The sequence below is a fragment of the Talpa occidentalis genome, unplaced genomic scaffold (genome assembly GCF_014898055.3).
Source record: "Talpa occidentalis isolate TD23 unplaced genomic scaffold, MPIMG_talOcc4v2.1 talOcc4.9, whole genome shotgun sequence".
NCBI lineage: Eukaryota > Metazoa > Chordata > Mammalia > Eulipotyphla > Talpidae > Talpa > Talpa occidentalis.
Window position 1 is genome coordinate 4,054,196 of NW_023605305.1, and position 11,546 is coordinate 4,065,741.

The window sequence follows — 11,546 nt, forward strand, 5'->3', positions numbered from 1 at the left end:
AATGTTCACTTGAAAATGGTTAATGTCATGTAAAATTAAAAAAAATAATAATATTATTGTATGACCCAGCAATTTCTCTCTGAGGTATCTATCCAAACAGTAGAAATCAGGTAGTCAAGCAAATGCTTGTACACAAAGTTCATAGCAGCAACAATATCAACAACCAAATGGTGGAAACAACACAATACCCATCATAGGTGGATGGATAAACGATGGAATATATGTCACCATTGTCTGTCTATGATCTGTATATCTATCTATCTATCTATCTATCTATCTATCTATCTATCTATCTATCTATCTATCTATCTATCATCTATCTACTTGTACATAGGTATAGATGTATATATCTAGACATATGCATGCATATAAATACATATACAGGGCCTCCCTGGTGGTGCAAGCGATTAAGTACCGCACTATGAAGCAGAGTTCAATCCCTGGCCGGCTAAAGAGAAACCCACATGGCACAGCAGACCTCTCCTGTCTCCCCGCTGCTCCCCTCAGCAGTGTATTTCAGTAGATCTGCCTGTTCTGCTCCCTACTCTGTCTCTCACCACCCCCACCTCTGGCCTACACCCCCAGTTCTTCTATGCAAAAAAAAAGAATGGAATACTAATATGATGTTATAACATGGTTGAGCCTCAAAAAATTATGCTAAGTGGAAGAAGCCAGACATAGAATTCACATATAGAAATACGATTCCATTTGTTAAATGTCAGGAACAGGTAAATCCATAGAGACAAAAAAGCAGATTGGTGGTTTCAGGGACTGAAGGAAGACGAGAACATGGAGTGACTGCTTAATGTGTAAAGGATTTTCTTTCGGAATGATGAAAATGTTTTAAAATTAGATAGTGGTAGTTATACCTTTTTTTGGAGGGGATACATTGTGAATATACTAAATGCCACTGAATCATACTCTAAAGAAGTTCATTTTTTGTTCTGTGAATTTCACCTGAATTAAAAAAATACTATCACTTTCTCTATAACCACCTATTTGATGGTCTGGGAAGTGGGATTTTCTGAATATACATATAGCCTTTCGTGGGCATCTTCCTATGCATGCATTAGGTTTCCTGGGCCACTCTGGTCTCTACTGAACAGCTGGAAGATCCCAAACTCGTGCCCTTTTAATTATGGATCCCCAATCCCTCTGTACTGGCCATTTGCAATTACACCCTGGGTCGGGCATGAAGCTGAAAAAACAATGTGCATGGTGTGTTTCTGACCACTGGATGTCATGAGTGAACAGTGTACGCCTCAGCTCAAAACATGGCCGAGGACTTGGTGGCAAGCAGCTCCTTTCAGTGGGGTGGTCCTCTCCATGCCCACGCACATGGCACTGGCGAGAATTGTGTCCTGGCAGCCATTTTGTTTCTGTGAGCATGATGTAAAAGTAGAGAGGAAATTTCCCCAACTCCTCTGAGTTCTTTTCTCTTTCAGTGATCAAATTAACATCCGATAGATTAGCAGGAGAAAAGAACAAATTTAATTATATGCAGATGGAGAATCCAAATGGATGTGAGTTCTAACATCAATGGGGCAAAATGGGGTATGTATCCTGAGCTAAGGAATGGGTTAGGGGCCTGGGGCTTAGGAGAGAGGCGGGGTCTCACATAAAGAAAGGAACAGATGCTCTGTGGTTATGTTTGCTTGGCCATCCAGAGAGCTTTTTCTGGTAGAACAATTATTTGTGGAGCTAAGACAAATAACCCTAATTCTGGGGAAGACGTGCAATTTCCATTCTTCTAGATAGTTAAGGGAGTGGTAAAGTTTCTTTGGAGCCTGCAGAGCCTCAATTGACCTTAGCTCCAAATAATCCAGATGCCACTGTGACCCTATATTGGGGAGCCTGTTCTGATCATCTTGGGGAGGCCCACCTGTCCGTGACATTGAAAAGCAAACAAAATGCAAGTAGTTGAAGATAAGTAACAACCCAGCACCAAGTGTTCCCTTATATTTTCCAGAATATGTCAATGGATCAGCAGTTTTGGGGAGGAAAATCAAAATCTAAAATAAGGTGCTCTTGGGGCCCCTTCTAGAACACCTGACCAGGATAGGTATGTGGGGGCTGGGACCCTTTGGCTTCAGACAGTAACTGGCTTTGCTCATCTAGCAAATTAAAAAAAGGATGAGTGACTGTTGTCACCGTCTCATTCCTGCTGACTGGTCTTTGACTTTCATGAGAGGCCGCTGCCTTGTAAATGGTCCCGAGCACAGCCGATCCCCCTTCGGAATCCTGTGATTATGGACTTTTCGGGTATGCACAGTTTGGGTGCCAGGCCTCGGTTCCTTTGTGGAGCTGGGCCTTACAGGTGGTCTGAATGTGCGAGCCAGCACCTCTCACGAGTCCTCTTGACTGTGGGAAATTGTCTGTGGTCACAGCATTGTTGACAATTTCTTTTTTCAATCAGGAAGGAAGGTCAATGAATTAAGTAAGAAGTAAATTGGGGCTCCTGATGGGCCAAACAGGACATTTCTGAGGATGCTTAGATAATTTGCTCCACAGTGGGCCTGTCTGTGAGTGATTATGATTTTAATGGGTTGTTAAAAGCCTCTTTTTGTTCACCGAGGTGGAACTGTTGAAATCTGGGCTTAGAGAAATTGGAGCCTGGAATGGAAAAAAGTCATAAAAAAGGGTGTTTTTTTCTCCCTCAAATCACTGAAAGTCCAGGCAGTTGCTGGCACTGCTTCAGCTGCTCTTTGAAGCCATTGAGGACCCAGACTCTTCCTTGCATTCTGTTCTGCCATCATTACCAGCTTCATGGTCACAACAGAGCTGCCAGAGCTCCAGGCATCAGGCCTGATTTTAGGATTAAAGAAGGGAGAGAAATCAATATTACCGCGATCGCCTCCTCTCCCCTTGTCTGCTTTTATTGCTTGCTCAATCGTCTCCCTGACCAAGATGCCTTCGTGTCTCTCTGGTTAAAATTGTGTTCATCAGGGCCTCCCCTGGTGGCGCAGCGGTTGAGCGCTGGGTTGCGAAGCTTCCCGCATCCTCTGCAGCACCGGTTCGGTCCTCGGCCGCTGGGCGAGGGTCCCACATGGCGCACAGACCTCTCCTGCCGCACCCGCTGCTCCCCTCAGCAGTGTACTTCATCAGTCTGCCTATTCTATTCCCCGCTCTGGCTCTGGTGAATTCTCTCACCCTCACGCGCTTCTGACTGTACCCAGCGCTTGTATAAATAAATAAATCAATCTTTTTTTTTTTTTTTTTTAAAAAAGTGTGTTCATCAAAAGTGAGCTAATGGCAGCAACTATTAGTTATAAGAGGGACTGGGACGTGGGGAAGGGCAAGGAACAGGATTAGCCAGATTAGCCACAGTTGAGTAAATACATTGGAAGAGATTGAGCAATAAAAAGAAGAAACTTATCTAAGGAACCAAAAAAGCCCAGTGGATATAGATTGAAAACTAGGCAAGTCCTGCAAGCCACTTGATCATTGATTCATTCATTTTATTTAGGATTTCCGTGTCTCAGTTAACGAATGACATAAAATGAGTTGGACAGGGTTCTCGATTTCAACAGGCTTGTTTGTTTTTGTCTCTCCACGAATAGCCAGATAATAAGTGTAAGAGAGTAAACATTAGGCTTTGCAAATTCTCTGATGTAATGATTCAACAACACAACCGTTGTACAGAAGAAGCCTCAGACAATACGTAAACAGGCAAATTTGCCCAGAAGCTGTGGTTTACCTTTCTCATTCACTTGGCTATGTTTTATGTAAGTCTGGAGTATTTGTTACAACTCTCCTGTAAAATCCCCTGGACCTGTTTTTGATTTGTGAAGATACTTTTAAAGTATTGATCCAATTTATTTTTTTATTATTTTATTTTTTTTGAAGATTGATTTATTTATGCATACAAGAACTGGGGTATAGGCTAGAGGTGCAGGAGGTGAGAGGATTCATCAGAGACAGAATGGGAAGCAGAATAGGCAAATTTACCAAAATACACTGCTGAGGGGAGCAGTGGGCGAGACAGGAGAGGTCTGCTGCGCCATGTGGGTCAGCTACCTGTACGGGGATCAAATTTTTGCTGCAGTGGCTGCTGATAGCTTGATAGCGATCTGTCTTTAACCCCTGCGCCACCAGGGAAGCCCTGATTCAATTTATTTTATTTATAGGACATTCTGGTGGTCCTTTCCTAAGGGACACTGTTATATTCTTGTCAGCATTCATCCATTTCATCTACATTTTGAATTAATGGACAAAGAATTTTTCATGATGAAAAACATTTTTAAAAAATATTTATTTATTTATTTATTTATTTATTTATTTATTTATTTATTTATTTATTTATTTATTTATTTATTTATACAAGCACTGGGTACAGTCAGAAGCGTGGGAGGGTGAGAGAACTCACCAGAGCCAGAGCGGGGAACAGAACAGGCAGACTGACGAAGTACACTGCTGAGGGGAGCAGTGGCGGCAGGAGAGGTCTGCGCACCATGTGGGACCCTCACCACTGCAGAGGCTGCGGGCAGCTTCGCAGCCCAGTGCTCAACTGCTGCGCCACCAGGGGAGGCCCTGAAATTTTTTTTATTGTGACAAAGTATATATAAGATAAGGTTTGCCAACCTACCATTAAACATATTTTCAGTTGTGGTAAAACAACATCATAAAAAATTTACCATCTTAACCATTTTTAAGGGTATGGTTCAGTCGTGTTAAGTATTTTCACACTATGCTCCAGAGCTCTTCTCATCTTGCAAAACTGACTGCTTTAACCATTTCAAGTGTACAGTTTGGTGGCAATAAGTACATTCCCATTGCCCTACAGCCATCACCACCATCCACCCCCAGAATGCTTATTCTCCCAAATGGAAACTGGAACCTCTCGCCCTCCACACCCTGGTCACTCCTATTCTCCTTCCTGTCTCTAGAAACTGCCTATTCCAGGTACCTCTGCAAGTGCAGCCATCCAGTATGTGTCCTTTTATGTTTGGCTTATTTCACTGAGCATGCTTATTTTTTATTGATTTGTAAGAGCGCTTTATATATTCTGGACATGAGTCCTTTGCTGGTTCTATGCATTGAACACATCTTCTGCCACCACTGACTTTTCACTTATTACGGTGTGTTTTGATGAACTGAAGTTTCTAATATTGACATTGTTCAAATAATCTTTTGATAATATCCCATTCAAGAAATTCGTGTTTACCCTCTTATTTACTAAGGTATTTAATTTTTCTCAGTATTTAAAAAATTAGATTATTCAAGGGTATTTGATACTTTCTGATGCCATTGTAATTGATAAAGTGTAAAAAATAAACTTAGGGGGACTCCCCTGGTGGCGCAGGCAGTTGAGCACCGCACTGTGAAGCTGTCCGTAGCCTGCAGCGCCGGTTTGATCCCGGCCGGCCAGCGAGGGACCCACATGGCGTGGTAGACCTCTCTTGTCGCGCCTGCTGCTCCCCTCAGCAGTGTATTTCGTCAGTCTACCTGTTCTATTCCCCACTCTGTCTCTGGTGAATCCTCTCACCCTCCCGTGCATCTGGCCTGTAGCCTGGTTCTTGTATAAAATAAATAAATAAATATTTAAAAAAAAAAAAAAAAACTTAGGGCCTCCCTGGTGGCGCAAGGGGTTAAGCACCACACTGTGAAGCAATCCACAGCCTCTGTAGCACGAGTTCGATCACCTGCTGGCCAGGGAGAAACCCACATGGCGAGGCAGATCTCGCCTTTCTCGTCTGCTGCTCCCCTCACAGTGTATTTCAGTCAGTCTGCCTGTTCTGTTCTCCACTGTGTCTCTGGTGGATCCTCTCACTCCCCGCATCTCTGGCCTGTACCCCAGCTCTTGTATGTATAAATAAATAAATCTTTTAAAAAAACCCTTAATTTTAGAATAGTTTTAGATTTACAAAAAAGCTATAAAAGCTGCTGCAGAGTTCCTGTAGTGAAATAATTAAAAAAAATTTAGGTTTATTTCTTTTTTTTTTTTTTAAAGATTTATTTATTTATTTATACAAGCACTGGGTACAGTCAGAAGCGCGGGAGGGTGAGAGAATTCACCAGAGCCAGAGCGGGAAACAGAACAGGCAGACTGACGAAATACACTGCTGAGGGGAGCAGCGGGCGGCAGGAGAGGTCTGTGCACCATGTGGGACCCTCGCCGGTGGCCGGGGATCAAAATGGCGCTGCAGAGGCTGCGGGCAGCTTTGCAGCCCAGCGCTCAACTGCTGTGCCACCAGGGGAGGCCCTAGGTTTATTTCTTCATTATTTGCTGTTGTAATATAGAAAGACAGTAACATGTAGTCTATTGAGCTTATCTGTGTCAACTATAGATATTTGCTTGTTAATGGTAATAATTTATCTGTTGATCTTTTTGGATTTTTTGCTAGCCAATATGTCATCTGTGAATAAGACAATTTTATTTCTTCCTTTCCAATCTGTAAGACTTTCTCCTTTATTGTTCTGACCTGGTCCTCCAGGAAGTTTAATACATATGTGGAAACATCCTAGTCTCTTTCCTAATCTCTGGGGAAAACTGCCAATATTTTACTATTTAAGACGGATGTTTGCTGCAGAATTTTTTGGTAGATGTTCTTTATCTGATTAGGAAAATCCTTCTTTCCCCCCTACTTTCCTGAAAGTCTTAAAAAAAAAAATCACAATTGAATTTTGATTTTCTCTTCTGGATGGTGACTTATCTCCCCATATGTTGAAATGCTTTCAAAATCCTTTTCTCCTTTATTTTTGTTACATTAACTTTCAAATGTTAAACCAACCTTACATTCCTGGCATAAGCCCAACCCCTGGCCATAAATGATCCTATTTTTAGAAACCTGCCTTGCTGTTCCCTGCTGTCTTCAAAGAGATGCTAAAACAATCAGTTCTTCCAGTATTTCTAGCTTCCTCCCCAGAAGGGCTGGTAGACCACAAACTGTCATATAAATCTTATAGATTTATTTATTTTAATAAATTTAGAGGGGAGCAGCTGGCCAGACAGGAGAGGTCTGCTGTGCCCTGTGGGTAGCTCCCTGGCCAGCATAGGATTGAACCTGGGGCGTGCTGCAGTGGCTGCAGATAGTGCTGCAACTTAACCCCTTGGGCCACCAGGGAGGCCCCATTTCTCTGAGTTCTCAATGGCCATGGTGATACAACCAGTCAGGTGGTTGGACTGGAACCGCAACCCAGTAACCTGAAAAAATGTCAACAGCACTAATGGGGGGTGGAGGGGGTAAAAGCCCAATGTGATCTGTCTCCCAGGAGTGGGCGGGACAACACCCCTGCTTGTGCGTGGCAGCAGTCAGAGGTCAGCTTCTGGCTGAGTCACTATTTGAATGCAGGGGGAGCCTCGCATCAGAAGTGGAGTCCTTCCTTTGTGCCACAGGAACCTGTCCTGTGTTGCTCTAAAAGCAAAAAATGTGAGCCTAGGGGCCTCCCTGGTGGCGCAGGGCCTAAGTCTCAATGCTATCAAGCTAGCGTCAGCCACGGAGGCCTGAGTTCGATCCCTGGCCACGGAGCTGGCCCACATGGTGCAGCAGACCTCTCCTGTCTCCCTGCTGCTCCCCACAGCAGTGTATTTCAGTAGATCCACCTGTTCTACTCCCCACTCTGTCTCTGGTGAATCCTCTGGCTTACCCTGCACCTCTGGCTTATACCCCAGCTCTTGTATGTATAAATAAATAAAACAAATCTTTAAAAAAAAGTTAAAGAATAAAAAAGAGCTTGTGACTGTTACAAGTCCATCTTGCAGGTATAGCTAGGTTAAAGATCTTGAGATGGAAGAGATGTTCCTTGGTCTACATGCAATCACAAACATTCTAGAAGAGGGAGACGAGAGGATCCAAGGAGGGAGTAGGAGGTATGTATAATGATGGAAGCAAGAGACTGCAGAGATTTGAGTACAAAGTCATGAGCCAAGGAATGCAGATGGCCTCAGAGGCTGAAAAAGACCAGGGAAGGGTGCAGAGGAGCCTCCAGAAGGAACTGGCCCTGCCCACTCCTTGACTGTACCCCAGAGACACAGATTTTGAACCTCTGACCTCCAGATCTGTAAGAGAATAAATTAGTGTTGTTTTAAGGACTGAGTTTGTTGCAATTTGTTTTAGGATAACAGGAAATGAGTATAGTTTTCTATTTAGACCGTGAAAGTTGGGACCTAATATAGTTTTGTAATGGCTCATTGGCCAGCTAAGGGTGGAGTTGAAAGACACACAAACCTGCCCAGCAGAAGCAAACCAGGGGTGGAGTACAGTCAAGGGATATAAGCAAGACTCTGGCCTGCTGCAAGGAATAGACGGTACAGCCAGCTGGGGAGGGAAGTTCATTCCAACAGCAGGCCCTAAGGTGAGTTTGCCCAGGGAAGGTACACAAAGGTTGATAGCAGTCTGAGCTGCAAATACGTTGAGATTAATGGTTCTTATTTTACTAACACCTAAGTTGATAATGGAGAAGAGAATTTCCACCAGTGTATTGGTCTGGGTTGTCTGGATGTGACCGGGAGAAGGGGAGATGTGGCGGAGGTGCTGCTCAGATGGCAGGCGCTGACCTGCAGGAGGCCAGGTGAGACGGAGATACTGGAGAAGGCTGAGGGAGTTTGTCAGCAGTGGGGGCTGTTAAGAAACACCAGGGGTGTCCCCAATGAACTGGAGCTGGATGTGGCCATAGAGGCTCGTGAGCACAATGATTTAGTTATGTTACTGCTTCTCTTAGTGGACATAACTGAAATAGAAATCTCTTGCATGAACACAAAGAAAGGTTTTTCAGAGTTGGTGTAATTTGGATTTTTAAGGCCTGTGGGCTCTTGGGCAGCCCTATTCATTCTCCTTGTGCATGTAATTCTTTTTTTTTTTTTTTAATTTTTAAAAAGATTTATTTATCTATGCATACGCGAGCTGGGGTACAGGCCAGAGGTCTGGGGTGAGGGTGAGAAGATTCACCAGAGACAGAGTGGGGAACAGAACAGGCAGACTGACGGAAGTACACGTGGGTGAGACAGGAGAGGTCTGCTGCACCATATGAGTTGCTCCCTGGCCGGCCGGGGAATCGAACGCGTGCTGCAGTGACTGGTGATAGCTTGATAGCGCTGTCTTTAACCCCTGCGCCACCAGGGAGGCGCCTTGTGCATGTAATTCTAAGACGTGTATGCACTTGATTTCTGGCAAAACAGATCCAAAGTGGCCAAGAAGTCTGGAGATGAGGGCAGGCAAACAGCTACCTGGCCGTGGCTGCTGTGCTAGCTGTGCTAACTAGAGAAGGGGACATAGGCTCGCAGGCCCCTCCAGGCTGCCCCCTTCTGCCCCAGGATCTCCTCATCTCCCTAGAATCCACCCACCGAAGGGTTGGCTCCTGACAGCAGGGGGCTTCTGAACCCTGTCTCAGCACCAAACCTCACTTCTGCTCTAATGGGGCATGCCCTGGCCTGGGGATGCTCATAACTGGGGTAGCCACTCATGAACTTTCATCATGGAGGAACATTTATACTTGAGTAAAATGTTGCTTTCACGATTGAACAGGTGAGTTCTGCACCTCTCCCCATCTCGGATGTGAGAGATAAAACTATATGACAGGGGTTGTTTCATGAAGGAAGAACAGTCACAGAGTCACAGGCCCCGTGGCATCGACACGTCACGACGCACGAGAACAACTGATTCTCGTATCAGTGGCCCTCGCTCGTGCAGAAAGCCTCACTCCATTCAGCTTCATCTTTGTAAGAAAGCAGGCGAGAGGGGGATACATATTAGACGTTTTAATCCAAATCGGACCAAATGTCTTGGTGTTTATATAGAACCGAGGGTTTAGCCAGGTGGGCAGCCCCGGGGCTGGGAGCAGCTCCTTCACGGCTGCAGAGCCGGAGCTCCCACCAAAACGGAACAATGGCCTGTCTGTGTTACCCGGGGCCTGAAAACACGCCCTTGTGTAGCCAGAGTTATTCTTCTACGCCCTGGCAAAGCCGAGCCTCGGCTCACCTGGGCTGATGTTGCCTCCTCTTACCTGGACTCATCACTCCCCCCTGCTCACGCGGGATGACCATGGATCTGTGCTCACCTGGACTGACAGAACTTCCCTGTTTACCTGGGCAGGCAATACTTCCGTGTTCACCCGGGCTGGTCACCCCCTCCCTGAGATCTTTTTCTTTGCCTCAAGGGGCCTCAGTCATGGAGCTGGGGTGATAACAACCAAGAACAAAAGCTCCTTTCTCCTTTGTGACATTAGGTTGGGATGGAAATGGCATCCCTGTCATCTCAGGAGCTACTCACCCCTGAGGCCTGAGACAAACAGACATTTGCAATAAGACCGCAGCCTCCAGAGCTGGAAATGGGGAGCAGGCTCGGGGTCCAAGCTGATGCACAAAAACAAAAGAAAGGAAGGCAGAGAGCGCACGTCACAGACGCCAGGAGGAGGAAGCCCTTGTCCACAGCGGAGGAGAGGTCTCAGGGTCAAGGAAGACAGTGACCCCGGGCAGGCTGCTAAAGGGCCCGGCTGGTATCCAGCGCCCCTGGAGCGTGCCCCGCAGAGGGGTCTCACCCTCTGGTGACGGGACCTCGTGAGCTGATGGCTCTTGGTTTGATCGCTTTATTGGCTTGAGCTCTCTGGCCCAGCCTGGCTGATGGCCAGCCTGGGCTGAAGACCCAGCAGAGCTGGCCTGGCCAGGCTGGTGGAGGGCTAGTGGCCGTGCAGCACCGTGGTGGGGTGGCAACGACTCCCTGCAAGGATTCTGTGGGGGCAAGAAAGCACCAGAGCTCCCTGGGCATCCCCAAGTGCCAAGCAAAGGAAAGGACCCCGGGGGAAGCGGGGCTGAGAGCCAGTGGGGGTGGGACACTCCACGCCCTGTGCGGACCCCCGCTCCCAGCGTCCCCCTTCCTCTGAGCAGCTAGCTCTGCGCTCCTCTGTCCTCTCTCTGTGGTTTCCGCAGCCCCTGGCTCAGGCTCAGGCTGCCTCAGATGCCCTTGCTCCAGCACCGCCCCCCCAAAGCTGACCCCAGCTCCCCAGATCCATTTGCAGCTCCCCAATCTCCCCGAGTCCCAAGGCAACACTCAGCCGGCTCCATTTGTGTTTTCCTGCCTGGGGCTGTCAGGGGCCCTGGCCCGTCCAAAGGTCCAGGTCCTGTCTTGCTGGGCCCAGAGCGGGGTCTGGTGATCGGCAAGGCCACCCTCTCCACGGCCACCTGTAGCTGCTCCTTTCAGATGACGCAGAAATAGCGGGAGAAGGAGACCTTCGTTTCTGCCTCGAGCTCCCGCACTAACCAGCTGGGGACGACTTCATTTCCCTTCCCCGGAGAAGGCGAGGTCTGAGCAGACGGCGAGGCCACGAGCACGTTCTGCTCTGAGCACATGCACACGCACACGCACAGCACACGCACACGTCAGCTACTGAGTCTGCAGGAGGGAGATGCTATCACTAAGCCCCGCGCAAACGGGGAAATGGAGGCACAGAGTGGCTGCGTCCCTCGGTAAAGGTCACCATGAGTAAGTGGCAGAGCAGTGACCTGTCACCTGGACCCGGAGCCCCCCTTCGAGCCAGGCTGAGCTCATGCTGCCACGTGCCCTGCCAGCCTCCCTGGACTCGGCCACATGGGGGGGCAATGGGGGCAAGAG